The sequence below is a fragment of the Polyodon spathula genome, chromosome 10 (assembly GCF_017654505.1).
Source record: "Polyodon spathula isolate WHYD16114869_AA chromosome 10, ASM1765450v1, whole genome shotgun sequence".
Classification (NCBI taxonomy): domain Eukaryota; kingdom Metazoa; phylum Chordata; class Actinopteri; order Acipenseriformes; family Polyodontidae; genus Polyodon; species Polyodon spathula.
The window spans coordinates 40624707-40638611 of record NC_054543.1 but is presented as its reverse complement, the minus strand read 5'-3'; the positions used below and the strand labels follow the sequence as shown (position 1 = coordinate 40638611).

The window sequence follows — 13905 nt, the reverse complement described above, 5'->3', positions numbered from 1 at the left end:
AGTGTGCTTTTCTAAGAATTCAGGGATAGTAAAGGCCTCTATGGAGTGGCTGCTAAGCCTGGCAAACATTATCATAGAAATAAAGTGGTGCATTAGCTAAATGGGAAGGGTAGGAGTCCCAACTCAGAAATTACTAAAATAAACTTGCATTTGTTTGCCTTAATACTAAATCATATCAAAAACTAGCTTGATCAGTGTAAGTCAGTTCCATTCTTTTAATGCTATGGAAACTATCAGACAGCTGTCAAATTGTGGTCATGTGACATTTTGGACTGGACTTTGAGATGCTGGCTTAATACTCTGTACATAACTGTATTCTATGGTGCTCTAGGTTAAGTTTTACTGTAGAAGCAGTAGTAAGTAAAATATTCAGGGCTGTATTAGGAAGCTACATTGACAAGTGAGGTGCTCAGGTTACCTGAAAACAGAACCATTACCCAATCTGAAAGCTCACAGAAATGATAAATTTGTGTTTTGACTTTAAATGATTAATTCTGCATCAGCAAAGTGATGGATTTGGAACTTGCTGTTATTAATATCTAATAAAGAAAGATTAGGACATAGTGACTGAGCTCAGTGCTGAAGGCACATGTCACTAAATAGTTATGCTTGTGTTGCTCAAATCAATCCCCAAAATAAACTTGAATCTGTCAATAGCTATGACTGTATTAATGTAGCTATATTTCAATTTAAGTTGAAACGTTAGTGTCCCATTTTGAAACAGAGTTATATTCATAAGATTGAACCATAATACGTTGTTTTTAAGGACTGTTTTTGAAGGTCCATTTTGATTAAATAAATTGAGTTTGTAGTTCACAAAACACCTTTCAATTGTTTCAGAAAAGGTTTTCAAAAAAGTTTATTCTCAGTTTTCAAAGCACTATATAACCTAAGAGAAAGTTTATAAAAACTGGCAGTATAAAAATATGTCTTAAAATGTCCCTCAACATTTTGTTAATAGGGCCCTTAGTACAGTATGTAAACAAACAATTATCAGTATACCAAAATGAAGTTTGGAAGACAAAAAGTATTATCCCCTTTTAAAAGCTATGTTATTCATATTTACAGTAAGTAGCCACCTACTGATGCAAGTAGTAGCTGAGTTATGTCCATTTCGATCATTTTGATGCATGTAAAAAAGTACTTTAGGCTATTGAAACAAACTCGAGAATTTTAGATATAACACCATCTACACTTTAGTGAATATGTACACCATAAGCTGAAAAGTAGGAAATGGCAAGATGCACCCAGTCTGTTCTTACAATAGACTTACGATAGTGTGCTTCAAGTGGATCTGTGTTTTACTTTCAAGACATGCATAGCTAAATATATAGGTATTAAGAGCTTATGACAAGAATACACTGGACCTCCAAATGAAAAGGTTGAAAATATATCGTCTGTTTCTTTCTTTCTTTAGTTTATTGGTCTAGTCTGTTTTGCCATAGAAGGTAAAACACTGTCAAGGTGCCGCAGTCCCCTATGCCCAAATATTTAATAACACAGCTATCTTGCCAATACCCTTTGAAGAATGAGATGCATATCTAAATGGTTCTCATCCTGACTGAATACATCAATTAACTGAAAAGTTCAATACTGATCCTTACTAGTGATAGAAAAAAACAATTCTGTTCTTTTTACCAGATAAGAGTACAACGTATGACTAAGAATACACTAAATGAAACCCTGGAAACATTTGGGTAGTGTTTTCCTGTTATTCTGTTCAAACACATTGCATCTGTTAGTAATTGTTAACTACTAGCAACAAACAATATTGATCTATTCAAGTGGTGGTACAAATGAAATAGGATAGCTACTGTAGTATTTAAAGTACTGTTACAATCTCCCATTTTTCTTTCTACATTCCTTACTGGCTTGGAAACAGTATTTTTGTTTCTGTAGTCACGGTCAGCAGTAGCATTGTTTGCCATTTTTTTTTTTTTTTTTTTTTTGTAATGTATCAGTTCCTGAGACTTTCACATATGACATATAATTTACAATGTTGAAGATACTGATGAACAGTGATGCCTTTAAGTGAAAAGATTTTTCTTCTGTGCTCGATTACATTGTAGATATGAAAATGAGTCTGGAAAGTAGTTGGGATATTATCTGATAAATACATGACTGATGTAGGAGCCTTTATCTGATTGTAGAAGGCTGCTGAAATCATTTTGTATTCAATGCTAATTTATCCCTAGGGCCGTACTCCTGTACATTGTTTATAAATGCAACTAGTTTTTGTTTTACTGAATTAAATTAATTACAAAAAAAAAAAAAAAAAAAAAATCATCAGTTCATTTAACTATGTGGAAACTCCTTATATCTTTCAATTTCATTAGTACCACAAACACAGAAGCTGTGCAGCCAAGCTGAAACCCTTGGAAAAGCTAGTGGGGATTGTCAGGGAGTGACTGTGATGGATCACAGGTATACCTGAAACAGACCTGCCATAGATTAGCATGTCTGAAAGCAGTGGGACTCCAGAGGCCTATTTGTTTTGTACTGATGAGATAATTTTTCTAATTAACCTTAAGAGCATTGCTTGATACCCTGTCACTATGTGAAAGAATGAGTGTAAGGGCATCCTTACAGTACCATACTTTTTGTGCCTCTTTATAGGCGAGTATATTACAATATTATTTCTGCCCATGTAAAAACAAATGTTTTATCCTATACGATTCTCTTGTAGCGAACGTTTGTTATTTTACAGTACTATATACTCATATTCTTATATAGGTGTCTAGAAATCACAGCCAAACTAAATGGAAAGAATTTTACTTGGCACTAACTCCTTGCAGCGATGTGGAGGAAAAATTGGGTAGTTCCTAGTGTTTGATGTTGTTAGCTCACATTATTCCTGATTTCTGAGGGTGAAATGGGGATCATTTTGTTGTCTGATTTGCCAAACCGATTTAGCAAATCAAACTGGAAAAAGCAGCCTTTCCATCTCCCTTTTGGCTTTCAAAATGAAATATATTGAAACAAATTATTTGTATAATTCTTTTTGCATTTAGCAAAGATTTTGTGTTGGATGGTAACATGGATCTTGATAGACAGATAGTTTGCTAGCTATGTATTATTTTAATTACATTGATTTTCTAGCACTGTGTGAGATGAGTTTTGGCTCACATTGTTGTTCTGTTTTGTTTTGTTTTGTTTTTCTTATTAGGTAAAACATATTTGCAGTAGTTATTCTGCATATTGCATAACTGAATTTCTAAGTAGAAATTTATCTTTGGTTTGCACTATTTTCTCATGCATCTGACAGTCATATTAAACATCTGGATAGAACAGATTGACTTCAGCCAGAGCTGCACCCAGTAGGATTTGAAAAATGGTGGCATTGTATCGCTAAGTTTCTGTTTCTGTTTCTTTTATTGGCATTTATATAGCTTTTTTCTGTTGAATTTAGTTTTCTTTATTAGTCTGGACACATACAGACTCCCATAAACATTTGGGTTCTCAGCTCACTTAAAGAGACAGCAGTAATATAAACAGAGGTTATTGATATTTCGATAACACTTTATATAGCGTGGCATAAATTAATATTAAATAGATATGCAATTGCATATTAAATTAATGTTAAATTAATATTTAATACATATGCAATAGCTGGTTTCTTGCTAAATGTTAACCAAATGTCGATTGAAAATGTAACTGCAAATCACGCCAATATATATTATGTTTTGTTACCCTTGAAAATGTGTAATAATTTCCCATTGTTTACATGTTTTTAATTGAAAATACAGTTATTCTGACTTAGATGTTATTGGCAAATAACAAGGAATAATTGAACGTAAATTTAATATCAATTGCATATCTATTAAATATAGATGCTCCTGGAATATTTCTATAAAAATGTGTCCGTACCTAAGACCAATAAAATATAACTATTTCAATTTCTTCAGCCCTGATATTAATCAGTGAATACCTAGAGTAGCCAAACTAACAAAAAAATAAAAGAACAGCAATATAAACGGGCAGGTAACAGGAACATACAATGTGGTTTGTTACACACTCTAGGAATGTTCCTGACTAATTATATGTAGAAAACACAGTAATGATTTCAAAAATCATTCACATTCTTAAAATGAGTATGGACTTTTCATACGACATTTCCTGGATCCCCCCCAAAAAAGCAAGTGTCTTAACACGTCCATCGTCTAGCGCTTTAAGGTCAGATTTGCAAATACATGTACCCCTAAGGGTAGCAATCCCTAAAATTTCATCAAAACAGGCTATGCTGTACTTATTTTTTTTTTTTTTTTAGCTCAGAGTGCTTTATGTTTCAGATAAAAACTGTGTAAGTCTTGAGCCATCTGGCCTGGGAGAATGGATCGGGGAAGAGGAATCGATTCCAGCTCTTTGCCACTTCATAGGATGGGATGTCGGTATATAAATGGCCCTCGGCTGAATGTCTTCTATTTATTATTTTTTAAAAGAACATTATTTGGGTTTTACTTTTTTTTTTTTTTAAAGTAGGCTGGTCTTTTAGCTGCCTGGCCTGACGTGGATTCCAAACTAGGTCAAGGACTCAAATGAAGTCATTCAACAGATGCATCCAGCAATAATTACAACAGTCGACAACTCCAAAACTCTGAGTAAAGTCTATAATGAGATTAAACATACAATCCCATGCAGCATTTTTAAAATCCTATTGTTTAATATTTCCCAGATTTCAAGCAATTTCCTCTACATTTGTGTTTCCTTTGTAAGTGCTGCACTATAATTAAGCTTACAGCCTTCTTATCAGACCAGTTCGAGAAAGTCTGGCGTTGATAATCATGTTAAAACAAGTTTTTCCCCAGATAAAGCAGCATTTTCTACATTTAGCATTTAACCCTTAGAATTGAGAAATAAATAGATTTTGTGCAGCGTAATAGCATGTTGAACTTGATTTGCCCAGAGCCATACAATACATTAAGTCAGTAACTGTGGATAGATTGTAAAAACACTGTTATGTGCAGGACAAGTTTTTTTTCCCCCCTTGATATGCTTTTTTAAATAAATGGTCACATTGCTTCCTGGTACCTTAAACCAGTGCTGTAGGTCAGATTTACTCCAATGGTATCCTGCAATCATGCCATGTAACCAACAGTACATACAGTGATTAGGTATCAGCAATCTATAGCAGTACCATAAGCATTACAGAATCGGTTGGTGCAAAGCCCCAGATGCTAATATTAGGTAAGAAAATTGATTATTTTGCATGCCGTACCCCCTTAATAGGACAATGGACTGTAAATGAACTGCCTGCTCTGTTTCACTGTATGTTTGAAAATCAATAGCAAACACATTGTCACATACACAGCTGATGTGCAGAGGATGTACATCTGTATTTATTTTGTAGATAAACTAAGCACACATTGTCTGCAAAACATCTAAACAAATACAGTGTTTTTCTGCATATTCCCCTAATGTCATTGACTTCTGGGAGGCTGGATTCCTAACAAGGTACCTTTGGGACAATTTGAATGTGTGTTTGTCTGTGCTACACTTACTGTTGCCCTCCCCAAATAGCACTGAACCCTGTAAAAGAAAAGAAAAAAAATCTTTAAACCTGTGCTTTCCAAATATTAGATTATCCCTAGTGCACAACATCTAATTGTACTACCAAAAAAAATGAAATATTAATTCTCTCTCTCTCTCTCTCTCTCTCTCTCTCTCTCTCTCTCTCTCTCTCTCTCTCTCTCTCTCTCACCATATATATATATATATATATATATATATATATATATATATATATATATATATATATATATATATATATAGGCTTGTCAAGTTAATATTTTGCTGAATACCGTAAGTCTAATCATGTGCTCTAAAGGTCTAGGTCACCTTTCGTATCTCTGGGGAAACATTATATTATGTGTTCTGCTTTAGTTACAATGAACCTCTTTTTGCCTGCTATTAAAAAAAGCTGTTAATCTAGAATGGAATCCTTGGCTTATGAAATGGAAATGATGACATTTATGAATTCTATCTTTCAACAGGGCTGCAGGCATTTTTCAAAGAGGTTTATGACCCCAAGATTATTCATGTTGGGTGTTATATGTACTGCTGAGGGCTATTTCTGGAAGAACCTGATTTTCATATTGATGTGCTATACAGAACATTTTATTTCCCTTCCTGGTCCTGATATTGGCTAATGTATCATCTTAACTTCAAGCTGTCAAGCCTCATTGATAGCAATGAAGGCGGACAGTTCTAGAGTTAATAAATACACAACCTGTTACATGGCTATCATTGTATGCCATGTCTTTCTCATTATATGTATTTGATATAAAACTTTCTTTTTTGACCTAATGTTATAACACCAATACTGTAAATTGACCAATGATAAAACTTTCAGCATTTAAAGGGTATAACTAGAACTAAAAGGGTATAACTAGAAACACCAGGTGGTTGGTTTCACAGCCCCTGATTAGTACTAATCGTGGACTACCTTACCTAAAATTACATTAGGTAGTCCAAGATTAGTGCTAATCGGAGGCTGGGAAACCAACCACCTGGTGTTTCTAGTTATACCCTTTTAGTTTGACCTGGATTATTTAATTTGTATGTCTGTTGCCAAATTGTAAAATTGCAAGTCTACTGGATATTTTTCATCATATTGAAAATGTTCAGTTCTATTTACTTTAATTTCTCTTTTTAAAATTAATCCATCAATCTTTACTAACATTTTAGTATATAAAATGATATATAATTGAATGTTCAAAACTAAATTAGTCTTTCAACTAATTATTAAATACACAGAAAAATAAATCAGTATGTTATATATATATATATATATATATATATATATATATATATATATATATATATATATATCTCCCTACCATGAAGCATGGTTGTGGCAGCATCATGCTATGGGGATGCTTCTCTGCTTCAGGGCCTGGAAAGCTCATGAAGATAGAGGGCAAAATGGATGCAGCAAAGTACAGAGAAATCCTGGAGGAAAACCTGCTGAAGTTTGCAAGAGACCTGAGACTTGGGAGAAGATTCATCTTCCAGCAGGACCATGACCCAAACATACAGCCAAAGCCACACTAAGTGGCTTAAAAACAAAAAGGTCAATGTCCTGGAGTGGCCCAGTCAAAGCCTGGACCTCAATCCAATTGAGAATATGTGGAAAGAGTTGAAAATTGCTGTTCACCAAAGGTCCCCATCCATCTTGACGGATCTTGAGCAATTTTGCAAAGAAGAATGGGCAGAAATTGCAGTGTCCAGATGTGCAAAGCTGGTAGAGACTTATCCAAATAGACTCATGGCTGTAATTGCTGCCAAAGGTGCCTCTACCAAATATTGACTCAAGGGGGTGAATACTTATGCAATCAATTATTTTCTGTTTTATATTTGTAATTAATTTAGAACAATCTGTAGAGTTCATTTTTCACTTTGACATTATGGACTTTTTTGTGTTGATCAGTGGCAAAAACTCCTAATTAAATCCATTTTGATTCCATGTTGTAACACAATGAAATGTGGAAAAGTCCAAAGGGGTTGAATACTTTTGAGAGCCACTGTACATATAAACCCCCAGTATCTTGTGCCTTCCTAGTGACTACACTGGGTCAAACATTCAATATTAACCCAAATGTGCACCTCTTTCAAATACCCTCTGTAAAGTGTCTTTGTCCCTTAAACTGTATTTTTGGGATATATTGTTTTTGTTAAATGGCTTGGGATGTGTAGGATTTTTTGTTTCTGTTCGTACACATATCCAAACAAGTCCATCTTTATTCATTAGGTTGCTAGGAGACTAACGTGTGCATGTCAGACACACTCTGCTTGGTTGAATGTTGATAAGAACACTCAATCAACTTGAAAAATAAGCAGTCAAGCAGGCTTTTCCCCATTGCAGATTTTCTATTCATTTTTAAAGTCTGTAGATATAAATAGGTGGCACAGTGAACTAAGCAGTTTGTTCAACTTTCTTTAAATTTAACCCATGGATGCTTATATGTGTTCTTGTAACCTTTAGTTGTACCAGTGAGTTTCTTTACCACCACCAGAGTGTGATTTTCAAGTAGCCTTGGTAAGATTATTGAATAGAAAAAGAGCTAGCACTCACATCATGTCCTGGCTCTAAGCCACTTTATTGGAGGATGCCTGCTCCCTGTCATAAAACATAGCCATTCTCAACTTACAAACAGAAGACAAAACCTACATTTATTTTTCAGTTTTATCAACTTTCACTTGAAACCCAGAGTTAGCTGTAGCTGAAAAGCACAACACTTGTTAGACAGCTGTCACCTGATCAAGTCAGCACTTCAAATGCAAATTTGTCACTGGCATTTCAATTAGAAAAATAAATTACTGTGTCTTTAGCTCACAATATTTTACAAAAGTATCCAGCTTTAGCAACTAGATCATGTCTACTGACAGATCAGATCTCGTCAGCTTATTTGGATGAGAAATAATAAATGTGTCATGCTTTATAAGTAGCTGTTAGGTTGAAAGAAAGCAGAGACGTTTCTTTACTCTCTTTTTTATTGGGGTGTAAAATGAAATATTCTAAAGCTGAGACAAAACATACAATAGCATTGTGTTCCACTTGATGTAAATGGATCATTGGAAATTAAATAATTTCAGTTGGAGAATAAAAGCTTTGACTGGTAACTAATGGCTTATATAGGACATTCATCAATAGTGTTATTGATTTTAAGATCTTCGATACAAAGGGAAAGAACTGAACAGATTATGAAACAGCCTGATATCACAAAAGACGAATGGCTAGTGTAACAGAGCAAAATAACAACTTTGGATATTGTCATAGAAAAGATTCTGACTCATTGCAGCAAAAAAATGACCTTGGAGTTTTTCTTGTGGAGGTTAAAAATCAGAAATAATGGGAGGGCGTCTGTGGCTAGTGCAGGGTGAGTGATGTAACTGTTATTTTATTCAAGTTTGCAGTCTTAACTGAGAGCTGCAATGACCTTTATGCACACTTACCGTTGTCGGATAGTTTGTCTCACCTCTAAGAGTCAGACGTCCACCAAAGCCAGGCTTCAGTAGTGTTATGTAAATTAACAACATTTTGTGCATGGGATTCTAATTTAACTTAATTCTCCTTTCCTCGTTAGATTTCCTCATTAGATCTTCTTATAAAAATATGTCTAAATTCACAAAATTAGACCGTAATTTGCACATTCCAACTGCAACATAACTAGCTAAAACCTGAATGCTGTCTTTATTAGGTTCTGTATCTCAAGAGTGTTTGTAATAAAGAGAGAAAGAATCAATGTTGTAAGTCTCCTTCCCGATCAGAAAGGGTGCTGTGTGAGGTTGGTAGTACGCTTCCCCATAGAGGGGCCGACTTGATGGTGGGCAGAAACAGGAAGTTGGCCATCTTGGTGGGGGCACGTAGCTGTCAGTACACACAACAGCTCAAATGCGATCCGCTGCGGGCCAAGCAGCGATTGGTTACACCAGAGTGCCAAGCTGATTGCAGGGAGGAGTTGGGTAGTACAAAGGGGACACACTTCCACTGAGAATGTAACCTACGGCCGGAGCGTTGTTTATTTTGTTAAATGTTGTTTTGTTTCGTGTATTGCAGAGGACCAGTAGAGACCGAGGAGCTGCCGCTACCAAGCCAGCACACACCCCTGAGCACTTCCTTCACTGTGCAAGCAAAACACCAGCACCACGACTCCCAGGACTGAAAGAGCACTGTTTCAAACACTGTGGACGTGGATTGGGAATTTATTGTATATTTTTGTTTGGGTCTGCAAGCCCATCATGTACCCCCCATTACCATTGCTGGTAGAGGGATGGCCCTTTTTGTTATTTATTAATAAACACAGATGTTTTTGGGAGAATCACTGTGTGTACAGTCCTTGTATACAACACACCACTTGCATCCTGATCACAGTTGGTGACCAGAAGTGGGAGACTAGATGGATGTGGCTGCATTGGGAGTGATGTTGGGGGCACAGGAGCAGAGACACTAGGAGGGAATCGCAGCCCTGATGGAGCGGATATACAGCATGTTCCTGGAGGCCAGTCAGGCGACTGAACCAACAGTGCCCCTACCAAGGACGAGGGTGGTAAGAATGTCGCTGGAGAATGATCCCAAGGCCTATCTGGTAGCCTTCGAGAGGCAGGCAACTGCAGCACAGTGGCTTCAGGGGTGGTTGACTACCCAGATGGGACCCAGTTTGATCAGGGAGGCCAAAATGGACAGTACAGTGTTAGGGGGCATTTGATATGATTAAGAAGTGACTCTGTCAAGCTCCCGCTCTGATTTCACCAGATTTTAGTAAAGAGTTCATCCTTCAGACTGATGCCTCCCAGATTGATCTGGGGGCGGTCCTGTCCCAACACTTTGATGAAGTAGAACACCCTATCATTTACCTGAGCAAAAAAATGGCTCCTAGGGAGATTAGCGACTCCGTCACTGACATTCTTGGGAGAATCACTGTGTGGACCGTCCTTGTATACAGCACACCACTTCCATCCTGATAACAGTGTTCTATGAGAAAAGGTTTTACAGGTCTGAACCAGGGTCATTTGACAATTTAAAGGAACATTTTATTAGATTGGGTTTCATTGCAAACGGCGGGGTAGCTAAATGAAAAGAGAACTGGAGGAAAATGAGTAGATGTTATTAAGCCAAAAGGCTACTCTAGAGCCCAAGCTCTTTAAATAGTGCATTAAATTTGAAACTCATTTACTACGCACAATTTAACATTGCCCCAAGAGAGAAACAGAGAGGATATTTTGAGATCAGCAAAATAGTTATGAGCTCTAAATGGCTTTAATGAAACAACACGTAAGAGTGAACCTGTTGTCGGTTTTTAAATGCTATATAAAATGTTTGTATCAGTGAAAAAAGATGTATGTGTGTTGGAAATAATTTGTTCTTGTTCATTGCATGTCTTATTTGCATATTTGATTATTACAATCGGAATGATTACGCAAAACTGCAACATGATCATGTATCTTTTTTGGAAAGATAAGTCATAATAATTAAGCACTAATGAGCAAAAATGCGTGTTGTGCCGAGATCTTGCATGGCTAATTTTTTACCCATTACAGTAAACTGCAGGATGAAGCTGTTGTGAGCTGTATAATTTTACTAGCTTTCTATATTAAAATCAGTGGTCACTCGGATGGCCTGTGTCACAGGGTGGAGGCTGGCAGTGAACCGGCAATAGTTCACACCGCAATGGAGTGACCACTATACAAGTGGAGTAAAACCCCTTCTGGGGTCAAATGAAAATAAATGTGATCACAATTCCCTTTCGTTCACTGTAGTAATTTCCAAGTTTTTTTTATCCAAATAGATAAATTGTCCCTTTACAATGGTTGCAATAATTCTGAATAACTGGTTCTCATTGCAATGACTCAGATACTATACTTTTTTTTTTCTGGGTTAAGGTGCTGTCAGTTCTAACTACCAGCCATAGATATATTGCTTGAGTGAGGTCAAGGACTGAATGACAGGTGGTATTTAAGTCAGGAGTTGCCCTCACAGAGCTATAAGCTCTTATTGTGTAAATATATCATTATAATAATTTCCCCTTTAATTATAAATGGGGTTGTGTTAGGTTTATGGCTGTGGTTAAATGAATTGTACAATACACAACCTGATAGGATGCCTGACAATCCACAGTGTCAATTAAGGGCCTTACAATAAGCAACCTTGCAGTATTATGCCTTGTCAATATATGTAATTGAATGCATGATCTGTTACAGAAAAGCATCTTAAATATTCCAAAGCAAGAATCCATTATGTGCTTCAAGAGGAGAATTACTGAATGTAATTAAAGTACAATTTGCTACTGTCTTATGTTATTGACAGACTGAACATCTGATAGAGGTCTTAATTAAGTGAACATGGGTTATCCATTAGATGCTTGCTTATAGGCTTCATTAACTACACCAGCATCTCATTGTTCATTCTTCACACACTAGTCACACACTACTACCAAACATGGGTTTTAAAAAGTGGGAAAACTATATTTTATCAGCCACAGTCCAGTACTTTTTTACAATTGAAATGTACAATTCTTCTCTTTGATTTTGGGGTTTGTAGATTTTTTTTTTTAACAACAGGGGGTTAGGGTTAGGGTTAATGAATTTTGTAAATGTCATTAATCCTTCAACAAACTAGGCTGTTGTAAAATATATAAACAATGGTGTATCAAATACTACTGCCCTTTAGTTAATCCAGCTGGAGTGTTCACTGATCAACCACATTATTAGTTTATTATTATCACTAATACCCGGTCCACACAACCTAAATAATGTACGATTACCATGTTTCAATCATTCTGAATAAAGTGAATCTCAGACACACGGTTTCAGCATGTATTGATCAAGCTTGTTCAGGCAGTGTGCATAGGGTATACATGGAACAGAAACAGAAACTAGAGCTTGTTTACAAGTGTTAAAGTGTAGTTATTTAGATTGACCCTTGTGTGAGATTTATTGTAACATTATGAATGTCATATTCTTAAGAGATACATTGAACATATACAGTATAGGTAGAAGCTACTTGGTACAGTACTCTAATTCTTCATAATGTTCACTGAACAGGCAAAAATTTGTAAATATTTCTGATTTTATATTCTCAGGGGTGGGGATGGGTAAATCAGCAAATACAGACTCTGTTATTTGTCTGTCCTTTGGCACTATTCAATCAAAATTCCATATACTGGAGGCCAATTCAGCCCAGACATTCAGTACCCCGTGTTAGAAAAATAAAAAAATAAAAAAATTCCACTCTGATATATTCTTTTAATTGGAAAAACATGTATACCTTCATATTTATATTTCACTTGTTTTTTTTTTTCACTTCATCAGCTGTAGATACATATAAATATTGAGGGAAATTAAGCCAAGGACTTTGGAAAGTGTCTTGGCACATGGCAGTAAACAATGAAGATTGTGTCCCTATGATGGACATCCTCAGTGATTCGATTTAAGCATGTACTTAGGTACAGAATGGTCCTGGTCATCAATCAAAGAAAATGCCCTCTGACTTCTTCATGATAGGCACTATATAACTTCAACTGCTAAATAGTACTAATTCCTTCAGATGAAATATTGTTAGGGTCAGCTACTGTGAGTCATTTACGGGATTTGTATCATGGCCATATTTCAAGGCTGATACATTAAAGGGCGGTTTCGCTCTGTTCAAGCCCTCTACAGATCTACAGTGAGACATGAGGGCTGACTTTTAGAACAGGTATTTATAAAACTTTTGTGCTTTGTTAGAAAAAGGCACTGTAAGGCCCCTCACTTTACCCAGTTTGGACTTGTGTCTACTTTTTTTGAAGGGCATGTTTATTGAAACGTATTTATATGTTGGCTTGGTATGGGATAAATATTAACTTAAGTGCAGGAGGAGTAATACCAAGTGAAGGAATGATGATGGACAAAGGAAGATGATTGTAATATTTTATTGCAGTATTACTGTGGCACATAATATTGGATGGTAAATGGGCATTTTTTTTTAGTCCTTCCATTTTAAACTGTTGAGAATGGAAACAGAACTGTTGCTTTGTATAAGATAACTTGGATAACAGACCATTAGCTAACATGCCTTTTATGATTCCATGAACAAAGGTGCTTCATTTCTGTATGCAACATTTTACAATACACACTTAAAATGTATTTCCCCAAGCAGATGCCAAATTACAGGAGGTATTTTTGTGGGCTGAGATTAAGTCAAAGGAGCTGTGCAGAATTCTGTGCAATGAAGCAGTATTTTTATTGAGTTGAGCTACTTGTGTTACTGTATATTGTACTGTAATTAACAGTTCTGTGGTGTATTCCACAAACTACTCTGGGCTTTATTATCTCAATGACAAATGCTGTGTCAGTGCTTAGTAGGATATTCCCCAGCAAGGCCCCTTTTGTTATGAAGCTTAGGTTCAGTAAGCCATGTGACATGATAGG

The 13905-nt window shown here is 36.0% G+C and overlaps 1 long non-coding RNA gene across 2 annotated transcripts in view; it reads left to right on the top strand.

The window, feature by feature from the left end:
- Nucleotides 1–11241, top strand: part of LOC121321469 — a 31770-nt gene extending 20529 nt beyond the window's left edge. For both annotated transcript variants that reach the window (XR_005950944.1, XR_005950945.1), the window contains exon 4: nucleotides 9557–11241. This is a non-coding gene — a long non-coding RNA (uncharacterized LOC121321469). The remainder of the gene's footprint in view (nucleotides 1–9556) is intronic.
- Nucleotides 11242–13905: the final 2664 nt, after the last annotated feature.